Raw genomic sequence first — 12058 nt, forward strand, 5'->3', positions numbered from 1 at the left:
GCATAGAACTTGTTGAGCAGGGAGCCCACAATCACGCCGCCCACTAGCTGAAGGGCCTGCAGAAGGTCACAGTTTCTGGGCCACAATTTTAACAAGTAGAGATCTGCAAGGTTAGGTCCAGCTCTAAAATTCTAAAATTCTATATTACACCTCTTCTCAACTGCTACCTCCTCCAAGGAGCCTTACCGGGGAGAATCCTCTTCTGCTATTACTGACTCATTAAATAACATCTGCAGGAGAAATATATGCTGAATCTCTATACTTGCCCAGAATGGAAATTCACAAAGTTGTGGCACATGCATATCAACCAGTAGGAAATTGAAGAAATTACCAAAAAAAAAAAAAAAAAAAGAGTAAAATTAGCAGATTTCACCATTTATATTAGATTTAAAGATAAATCAAAATATGTTAAATACTCGTGCTATTATTTCTACCAATTTCACATTTATTTAATTCTTGTAAACAGGCAAGAAAATATATCTTCTAACACTTTTGCAAATTTTTCGTTCAACCCCAAAACATACACCAGAAGCTTCACGAGTGCATCTCAAACAAATACGTATATATTCTCTGACGACTTTGTATGTCCTTAATCGCTGCATAGCATTAAGACATAATCCTCAAACGCTGGTTAACACTGAGGTCATTGATACAAGACATATTAAGTCCAGCTTGCTTTTGGAATGTCACATACTATTTGGAACCATATTTAAAGGCATGAAAACATCCAACAAGTAATCAGAACGGTGAAGAAGAGATACTATATAAGGACATGCATACAAGGACAATACAGCAGAAACAGTAGATACTGTCAAATATCCATTTTCTTCCTGAGCACAAGGATTTCCAAAATAAAAGCCTCCATTTCCAAGCCTCTCCTGGAGCTAATTGTGGCGATTTGACCAAGTTCTGACCAAAGTAATATAAATGGAAATGTTCTGTGTAACTTCTAGGAAATGTCCTTAAAGGGCGGGATCTTCTTTACCTTCTGTTGCAGGATCCTCAGACAGAGAAGGGACACCGAGGCAATAAGCAGGAAATAGCAATTATAGGTGCTGGCACTGGCTCAGCGGATTCACACCCAAAGGCAGAGCCCCAATCACAGCGGGGCTTTCCCTTTTATACACATTTTATACTTCCTCACAGTAAAGTGTATTTTGATTGGTTGGTGGGCCGGGGGAGTGACTGACCAGGGTCAGTGGTCTGTGCCACGTCAGCTGTGACACTGGAAAGTCCCTTACCTATTATGAGAAGGGAAGTGAACAACCTTCAACCGTTATAGGAAACAGCTCGGCCTCCGCTACCACGCTTCTTTCTTCTGCTGGTAGAAATGCAAATGCCATAACTAGAGCTTGAGCAGATATCTTGGACCACAGTGTAGAAGGTACACATTGAGGAAAATGAGACGGCAAAGAAGAAGGGTGCTGGGTCTCTGATGACTTGTGAAACTTTCTACTAGCCCTAGAATGATACCTCTAAACTTGTAGCACATAAGAAAGTCAATAAGCCACTCTTATTTGAGGTGTTCTCATTTTCAGCAGAACTTAATCCTAATCACTACAAATGTTAAAAGTAATGGAGCCAGTTTTGCTGGGAATAGATTGGGGGTTTAAGGTGCATTATCAGTCTTTAAATCTCTTGAAAGGCTAACACCTAAGCATATGAGTAGACATGTTATACGACGTTTTCGAAGGCAGAAGTAAGGTTTCTATGTGGAATTTATGGAGAAAGATTCTGATTCAGCATTAAGAAAAGCTTCTCAACAAAGAAATGGGCCATTCAAGTCATCCCACAGCAACCATTTATTGAACTCTGCCCGGTACAGTCTAAGTGTACCAGGTGAGTAAATCAGAGCTCTGAGCCTCAAAAAGCTCATCTAGACCAGTGCTATTCAAAGTAGCTATGACAAAGGACCCTTTTTAAAGAAAATGTCCAACCCATTTATGACTGTTACTTTGTAAAATTCAATAAAAATAAATTCTTCGAAAAATGAAAACAAAAGATATAAAAATGTAAGCCCCTAATTTTCATTAAACTGGCATAAAATTATTTCCAAAGGTGTAAGTAATTTCAGTTTCTATGTAGACCCCTCACTGTGGGCAACACTGATATGTAGACCAGCACCAGTCACAGACTAGTTTGAGAAGGGTCATCTAGACAAAGGCAAATCGAGGGCCATTCTATAAAACAACTGACCTGTACTCTTCAAAAATATCCATATCGTGAAAGACAAAGAAAGGCTATTCCAGATCAAGGGAAATGAAAGCGACATGACAACTAAATGCAAAGCTTAATCCTGGATTAAATCCTGGGTTGTTAAAAAAATTACTGTAAAGGACAATACTGAGACAATTGGTGAAATCTGAACATGGACCATATTAGATTAATAGTATAGTAACAATGTTCAATTTCCTGAATTTGATCACTATGAGATGGCTATTACAAAATAATGTCTTGGTTCTTAGGAGACATGCTCACTCACATAGTTAGGGTAAAGGATCATAATGTCTGCAACTTAATTCTGAAATGCTTCAGTAAAAAAAAAAATGATAGAGAAAGAGCTCTAGCGCAAATGTGGCAAGATGCTAACAACTGATAAATCTAGGAAAGAGCATACCAGAATTAGTTTTACTATTGTTGCAATTTGTTTGGTTAGGTTAACCATTGTTAAAAATTAACAATTAAACATAGATATATATATATACAACTAAATGCAACGTTAGCTCTTGGCTTAGAAAAAGTATGTTAGTGGGAAAATTGGCAAAATATGAGGATTAGTTAGAATTGTATTAATATTGATTGCCTGATTTTATTTAACTTTGTAAGATGTTACCATTTGAGGAAGCTAGGTGAAGGGCATATGAAAAGTGCTATTTTTGCAAGTTTTTCTAAGTCTGAAATAATTTCAAATTAAAAAGTTAGAACAAAATTAGACCCTCACAGTCTAGAACTCCTAGATTTTTTTCCTCTAGACTTTAGAAGGGAAAGAATCATACACAGCTGACCCTTGAACAATGCAAGAGTTAGGGGCATCGACACCCTGCACAGTTGAAATTCCGTGTTTAACTTCTGACTTTCCAAAAACTATACTAATAGTAGTATACAATAGACCAGAAGCCTTACTAATAACATAAACAGTCAATTAACACATATTTTGTATGTTAATGTATTATGTACTATATTCTTATAATAAAGTAACTTAGGGAAAATATGAAAATCCTAAGAGAAAATACATTTACAGTATTTATTGAAAAAAAACCCATGGATAAGTAGACCAGCACAGTTCAAATCTGTGTTGTTCAAGGGTCAACTTTAGTTAGAAAATGAGAGCCTGGGTCCTAACACCCAGTCCCTACTACTTTCTACTATACCTTCATCATGGATTCTCTGCCACTGTGATACCTTCCTCTTAAATGGTTCTTGAATTTTAGTGGAAATAAATGTTCCCTGCATATTACACAAACACTGGTGTGTGTATACATGTAGCTATAAATCCTCTGAAGTGACATCTAAATTTTTATAGAAGAACATTCATCACATTAATGTAGGAAGGATGCAAGAGAATTAAAATGTTAATCAAGCTACAATCAGAGACTGCAATATGCTGATCAGCCCTGCAGCCAGGCCAGGAGGACACCTGAATGAAGGAAGATTTTTACTGGGATTGCTAGCAACCCATTCCCCACACCTGTGAAGGGGAAACAGGAACCAGCAGAGTCATTCCCTATTGCTAAAACCATGGGGAACCTAAGTATGACAGGCTAGGAACTGTCAGCAGGCCTTTTACTCTACGTATTCTTCCCTTTCCTCACTGTATGTCCATATCAAAGGAAATGGGAACTAAAGAATGACATATAAACTGAATTCCCTGAACACCCAGGGTCCTTCTCAGTGCCTTTACTCTGTCTCTCTCACTGTCTCCTTCACTCTCTGCCTCTGAGAAGAGACCACACTGTCTGTGGAGTGTTACCCCTTTTCTAATAAACTTTCCTTTTGACTCTAACTTTGGCATGTGTGTTGAATTCTTTCTTCGCTCTCCACCAAAGCACCCTCTTCTTCTCTCGCTGCAGGGCTTGGTCTCCCCCGCACCACCTCGGGGAAATTTGCCCTGTCTTTCATCAACATCAGTCAGGTTTCCTCCCCAGTGTAGAATCTGTAATGTTGAAAAAGGTTGGTGTGGTTTTCAACATGATTTACCAGCAGTTCCCAAATTTGTCTGCACATTATAATTACCTTTTGAAAATTCCAAAGACCAGACCACATTACAGAAGGATGAAATCACAATCTCTAGAGATAGGACTGAGGCATTGGGATTTTTTGAAACTCCTAGGTAATTCCAATATGCAGACAAACCTGGAAACCACTGTGATTTTGACTTCACTGCTATCTCTAGAAGACCGGAAAGTGGGGGCTGGATAAATTATCTGTGGAGAAATGATGGAGAAGGACTTCTTTCATTGATCTCTAAGGCCCAGAGATTTGATTACTTTATAATGCTAATGTTTTGCAAACAATCCATTCTTTCAAAATTCTCAAATTTGTCTTTTCTCCTAGAAAAGTATGACAAACATTACATATTTTTCTAATTTTGTTTTAATATAATTAAAAATGGACCTATACAAATGACTAGAGTATTTTCCAACAAATATTGCACTGAAAGAATTTACACAACGAATGTCAACAAATTCAAATATAATAAACTTGTATACAGTCTCAATGTCTTCCTGATTATCAAAATAAAATCTAATTTTTGTAGTTTTAAAAATAGTCCAATTATCTAAATAAACCAATAAGAATCAAATCCAAGTACACTTCAGACTAATAAAATTTCTTTCCAAAGTTCAAAATTAACAGGACATTTTTAGCCACATATTTATAAAAGGTTACATTTTAAATTCAACATTTAAATTGAAAATCCCCCCAAATTAGCAATAACAGATAAAATAAATGATCTTTAAAATCTCAACTTTAAAATAGGATGTAGAAACCATCATTATTAAATGGTTTTTAAAACATAATAAATATTGATAAAATATAGATTATACAGCACTGGTTTCCTTCATGAAAAGGAAAAGCAATAAAGAAAAAAAAATTTTTTTTTCATGTTTTAATTCTTGAAGACATAGAATAACTATGATCTTCCCTCCAGACCTATTTTAGGCACAAGTTTACATATAAACATCTATGCATTCCTTCCAAAAATATGCTATTTCAATTAGAGGCTATATAAAGAGGTACAGAGACAGTGGTACAATTTGAAAATTGCTAGGGCTTATAACAGATCCTGCACTAACAGCTTCAGAGGAAAAAAACACCGTCACTGAAAAGAGGCTCCTTCCTCCACCTTGGCTACAGTATTTCAACCTCCAGTCCTTTTCTGTTCTTAGGCCCTGACACTAGATAGATAGGCGCAGACAGAACTATTGGAAAGTCACCAGAGCCACCACAAAAGAATGAAACAGTCACTCTGGCCATTAACTGGCTTCAAATTGTTGTCCTTAAAGTAAAATATTTAGCCTCTATTTTATCTTTTGTATAAATCTTTTGGAAATTAATCCTGTTTTAATAAAGTCGCCTCTACCTCTTAATTAGTAATACAACAGACTCTCTTAGAGAAAAGATGGATAGTTTGAGACTCTGAGAGAAGGGGAGAATTCTTTTGAAATTAAGCCCCATGAAGCTGAAGGCTATGAAACTTTAAGAAACCTGACAACATGCTACCACGTTCTTCATCCCTCAAAGCTTTCTCCAGTGGTTAAGGAGGTGCATTAGAAATACAATGGAAAAGTCAACACAGAAGTAGGAAAATGGAAGTACATAGAGAGGAAAGAATTTAATTAAAATTCAGATCATCCAGGCAAAGTAATGAAGAAGCAGTAATTGACACTACTTCTAAACAGAGATTGCTAAATTCATGTCCTGGGCTTTCTATTCCAAAAATATTTTTTCCTTTATTAACAACTGTAAGATGGAAAATGTCTGCTCAGATACATAACATATTTTTTAAACTATTATTATTTAATAAAGAGGGTATAAAAAGCTGAAGAATTGGACAAGAGATATTCATCAGAGTTTGGTTCACTCTGTCAAAGGGAAGGAATCAGGAGTCAGGGACTCTATTCATGAATTACAAATTTTCTTCATGGTTAAAAGCACTCTCCACAGTGCTCAGAAACCACCTTAGGAATTACAGCCTGCTTGAAGTAGCTATTGAAAAGCTGACTTTTCTGCAATTGTTTTTGTTTTTGTTTTTTTTAGGCCAAGATCAATGTCGAATCAATCTTAATGAAACATACTATGAATATAAAAGAATGAAAATATATACACATCTAAGGAGTAAGAAATGTATACAGGATTAGAACTGAGAAAAAAATTAAGATACAAATTCTAAGATACCTTACTCAATGCTATAGAATAAGAAGGAATCACTACACAAAGATTACAGGAGTTTTAAATTGTTGTTTGATGCTTCAATACTATCATGAAAATGTTTAAAACATCAAGGGGCATGGCAAATATGTTTTTTAAAAGGAAATAATCTATAAGACATCATTACTCTAATAAGGAAATATTTATAAAGTATCAACCGTAAGAAAAGAAAGGGTAAAGTTCAAAAGTAAAGCAAATTCAAACCACTTTAACAACTGAAGGATAATAGTGGCCAGCAAAATAAGAAAAGCCACATGGTACAAAACAAATACAGCATGGGCTGCCCATGTGTTTCATACTCCATAGAGGAGGAATCTAAAGTGAAGGTAAGGATTTAATTAAGTGACTGATACTCTCATATCACTAAAAGTGAACATTTAAAATGGACTAAAATTGAACAAAAATAACATTTTAATACAATGACCCATGGGGGATAGCAAAGACAACTAGATGGAGGTTTACTTTTTCTCTCTCAATTTTAAAGCACTCAGACAAATTTTAACTTAAGAATCATGTGGAAAATCATTATTCATTTTTAAATTCCATGGAGTAGCAAAATTATAAGAATTGTAAAATAAAATACTTTAACATTTTAATTATAAGATATACATTCATAATCCTGGAAAGCCTTGGTAAATATATTTAGTCTTAAGAATAAAACGAAAGAGGATAAGAAAATTTGCACAGGAAAAGTCAAATCTATTGCTTACAAGAGATTATGTACAAATTATAAACAAAAGAAAATTTGTTTAAAGGCATGCAGAGCTTTGAAGGCAACTAGAAGGGTGAACATGTAAGGAAAAGTACATTGTCAAGGGCTGGCTGACTGCTAAGCTGGTACGTGACATTCATCATCAAGAACCGGACTAACATGAATTAAAATGTATACCAAAAGCTCTGCAGTGAAAACAGTACACATTTGTTGTTTTTCTACATAAGTCTATAGGTCATATTTGAAAAAAATTCTAAATTCCTCAATTAAATCAAAGTTTTCATTAGTTTTGTTTTGCTTTGTTTTTGTCTGAATAAACAGGTTGGCAGTGCTGGTAATCATAAATTCTAATTTTTCAATTTGGTGTCTTCACCATTTGCTGCAGATGATTGTTCTGGCTCAGCTCTTAGATTCACTAAGAAATGGCTACTAATTCATAGCTAACTACTCATTTAAATAATAAATTAAAACAAGTAGAGAAAGATTAGAATCTTGTTAATGATACTGTGTTAAAAAAAGAAAAAGAAAAAAAGGAAAAGATCCGATTTCTTTACTATCTCACACCTTGAAAGCAAATTGTCATTAGTCTTCCATTATATCACCCAAAAGGAATGCAAGAATAAGCTTTGCATTTTACTTAATACACCTTAGTCTCTCAATTCCAACAAAAATGAATTAAAGTATTAAATTAGAGGCACCAGTGGTTAAGGGTGAAGGTAGATTTCTCTCTAGTAGATTCTTCAGGAGATAAACATCTTGCATGAAAAGGATGAAGCTCATCATCTAACTCTGGCTTTTTCAATTTCTTCTTGACTGTACTGCACAGCTATAAAATAAAGATTAAATTTTAGGCACTAACCAGAACTGGGTTTGTCAAAATTTCATCCTAAAGAAAATACTTCTCTCAGCCTTCCTTTTATTAGGTTGGCTATCCTAAAAATTGCATTATCATAACACATTAAAATTTTCTTTATATTTTCCTCATGTGAAGGCCAGATTTGCATGTAGGCTTATGGTAATACAAATCTGTTCAATTAACATGAAAAATAACACTGTTGTGAACAAATCTGGCTTAAAAAAAATGTAGAGCCATGTCTCAAAGGATTCTTACCACTATTTCTAAATTGCAATTCTCATTAGAAAGAGTTAAATATTACAAAGGCCCATTATCTTTTAAAAATTTAATTAGATAAATCTAAGTATACTATAAAATTGACATGCTTCATGAAAATTCATATGTGAAACAAAACCCCAAATTACCAATACATACCACTAAGTCAACTAAACCAAAGAGTATTTAATATCTAAAGTGTGAAGAATGGTGTCAATTAAACATAGGACCAATGCTTTCTAACAAAACTGGAAAGAGTACTATTAGGCACTCTCTAAAAAATAATATTCACTTATAAATGCCCAATACTCACAAGAACTGTAATTCCTTAAGCCATAAATAATTTTAAGCTAACAATTATTTTTAAAATAATATAAATTATAATAATTTGCTGGAAATTGTGAGATGTGTCTATATATCTATCCATTATTTATTCATGCCAAAAAAGCATTTAAAGAAATTTCTCTAAGTTCTCCTCCAATTATTTTCTGATTTAACTCCAGTCCACCATCTAAAAAAGTTTACCCTAGGAGAATCCCTGTATTATCATAGTTTCTGGGCACAAGTATAATGATTGACAAAAAGATATTCCAGACCATTTTTTAATGTTTCCTACAATTTAAACAATAGAGATAGGAATTTTTCTCCATCTCTAAAGAACATAGCATTACTCTGTTGAGTGACTTTTCTGGGAGTTTTTAAGCTGAATATAAGCAGAACTTTTCTAGATCGTTATATTTAATTTTGGGATCCATGATTTAAGAAAAAAATATCTGAAGTATGTTTGGAGAAATATGCAATGATATTTTAAAATTTGCAAAATGAGGACCGAGAGTTTAAAAAATTACTGATGTTGGGAGAAACAATGTAAAATTACGAGGTGTTAAAGTGGACTGGTTCACTCAAGAGCTTTAAACATGCATTCCTATACTACAGAGGTAGGAAAGTCAAACACTACCATTTCCCAACCTTTCTTGCAGCTAGGGTTCCAGGGATGATGGGTCCAACAATCAGATGCACTCACCTGAGACTCTCACTCAGAACTGAGTTACAAGGGGAGAAAAGCAGGACGAGACGTATCCATTTTTGCCGACAAAAAGTATAGCAGTAGTGGTGTATCCTGGAGCTGGCAACTGCCTGTGTCTTCCTAATCTAACAGGCAGCATCCCGACCTGGCAGGCAGTCTTCACTGCTCCAAAAGCAGCAGCTTCCTTGGCAGCCCTCTCTTGTGATATAGTTCCTAGAAGCTCAGCCTAGGTTCTGTTTCTTCGACCCTCTCAAAGGATTCTCAAGATTCCGTGAGTTATCTGTACCCCTAATCAATCCCATTCTGTTTAATAGCTAAAGAAGATTCTATTATCTACAACCAAAAATCTTGACCTATACAGAACTTGGTAGCTAAAAGTAAAGTACAGCAAAATAAAAAGATCTTAAATATGAATGGGTTTAGTTGAGGAGGTAGGGCTTTGAGCGGTGAGACCTCATGCTAACTGAAGTTAAGATATCAGAGAAAGTGGTGGCAGAATTTCAGAATGCTAGCATGTGTGGGCTGCCTCTTGCCTCTTTCGGCAAAGTCCTACAGGAGAAATGTGACTCAGGCTAAAGTTAATAAGTCTGCAAAGATGGAAGGGTATATAGCTTTGTTGGGGGAACTGCTCTGTCTACGAAATAAACTGAAAAAGTCCCAAATCTGGAGCCCTGAAGAATTGAGAAGGTCAACTACCATCATACTTCAAACTGAAACAGTTATAAGTAAAGGTTCTGAGGAGGCTGCTAATGCTTTCTTAACCTTTTTCAAGAACCTTATCTGAAGAATTTTATACCAAGTAAGGGAGCCATCCTAAGGAGAAAGATCATATAAAGACTGTTGTTATCCCATCCAAGCCTATAGTTTAAAATGGTACCCAAGTAGGTACCATTCAAGACCCCAGAGGAGAACGAGAATACACAGGCCAGCAAGTAAAGATGAGGTTCTTTGTGAAAAACTATGTCTTGACAAGATCTTGAAGTTACTAATGGTAATCACTGAAGAAAACAGACCAGAAACTTACTTAGTTTTTAGGGTACTGTTTTGCCAAAAACAAAACAAAACAACACAAAAACCCTAAATCTGGCCTACGACCTAAAACAACCCCCAATCCTCAAACCCAAAATAACAGGACGTGAAGTGCTAAGGCTGTCCAGCTTCTAAGAAAGGCATCCTTACCAATGCCCACTCAGATATGTCCTTAAAAATTAATGGACAATAAAAACCTCCTAGAGGGCAACATCAGGGGCCCCTGAGGACATTAGACAAGGGGGTTCCTCCCAGAAAGGTGAATCCAAAGTTGCCTGATAGGAAAACCAGGGAATATATTTATGGACAGAGCAGAGAGATCTTGCTATTTTTCCCAAGCAGTATTTTTTTTAATGTTATGGATCAGTGACTGCTATGTTTCCCATTTTCCCCTTTTCAAAAAGGTTAATTTTACAGCAGTTATCCTGTCCCTATCCCACTATTATACATATGGTGCTCATGGGGCAGACACCTTGCTTTTTCATTTGTAGATAGCCAGAACATAAAGAGCCACATCCTAACCTGATGGAGGGGACTATATTCAGATTTCATGGTCTTTGATCTATGTGCAATAATAGATTGGATTTTGGTGGTCTCTTTTAGGGATGGGGGAAGTGACTGTTTTCTACGTTTCAGAAGAATGTACAATAGATATTTAGGTGGCCGACAAGGCTGTTTGGGTTAAAATTAAAAGGTACCTACCAAACATTCCCTCCTCCTGTTTTCCTTAGTTAAAGAATAGTAACTTTTAGCTGGTCGCAATGCCACAGGGAATTTTCAGCTTCCCTATCAGCTAGATAGATAGCCACGTGACTCAGTTTGGGCCAATGAGATATAAGTTCGAATGTTGTGTGGTTCTCCAGGAAAATTGCCTCAAGGAAGCTGGGGAAAGTTCCTTTTCCTGCCCTTTCCTGCTTCCTCCAAAAGCAATCTTACATTGAGGATGAGGTAACATGAGGATAAAAACTATGCACGGAGGATAGCGGAGCAGAAAGATAAGAACCTGGACACTACCTACTTACAGATTTCTTTTATGTGAAAAGGAAAAACTCCTGTTTAGTTTAAAACTACTGTTATCTTTGGTTTTTTCATTATGTATATTAGAACCTGATCTTAAATGATAGAGTATAAGTATGAATGAAAAAAAATGACCTGAAATGGTACAAAAACTATTCAGTAGAAGAATTTCTAAGAGTTAAGGGTGCTGAAAGTGGGAAAAAGTTACCACTGGGGAATACGATGGTCTTCTCAGGAGAAGTATTAATATCAAAGAGACTTTTATCGAGAGAGGGGATGACAAGCACCCACAAAAGAATATCTACCTTTATGAGTGAGAGCAATTTATTTTAAAAGCAATAGATGGAGCTTTCTCACTTAAATAGTTACTGATAGTTTCACTAAATTATGGCACAAGGCCACTTAATTAAATCACTAAAGGAGAACAAAGAAAAAAGAAGGGAGGTACGAAAGTGAGAGCAGATACTGAGTTTGTTTTCTTCCTGGTTCTGGTAGACTTCAATCCTTAAATATCTGTGTCCAAAAAAAAGTGCTCTCATTTAAAAAGTATCTTCCTTTATTCCGTATATGCTTTAAAATATTTATTGAGAAGAGAAAAAGGAAGGGAGGTAAAAATATGACACGGATGTTTATTATATAGTTTTCTTCCAAGTTCTGGTGGACTTCAGACTTTAAATGACTGTTCAGAAAAAAAAAAAAAAAACTCATTTTAAAGGTATCTTTCTGTATTCTG

General features: G+C 35.4%; 1 long non-coding RNA gene across 1 annotated transcript; it reads right to left on the reverse strand.

Moving 5' to 3' along the window:
* Window positions 1-4575: 4575 nt before the first annotated feature.
* LOC105304223 lies at window positions 4576-12001 on the reverse strand. Its single transcript, XR_896977.2, has 2 exons — window positions 9277-12001; window positions 4576-7967 (listed from the first exon to the last, which is right to left on the reverse strand). It is a non-coding gene; the product is annotated as an uncharacterized LOC105304223 (long non-coding RNA).
* Between the last annotated feature and the right edge of the window lie 57 nt (window positions 12002-12058).

Source organism: Pteropus vampyrus, unplaced genomic scaffold (genome assembly GCF_000151845.1).
Source record: "Pteropus vampyrus isolate Shadow unplaced genomic scaffold, Pvam_2.0 Scaffold334, whole genome shotgun sequence".
Classification (NCBI taxonomy): Eukaryota; Metazoa; Chordata; class Mammalia; order Chiroptera; family Pteropodidae; genus Pteropus; species Pteropus vampyrus.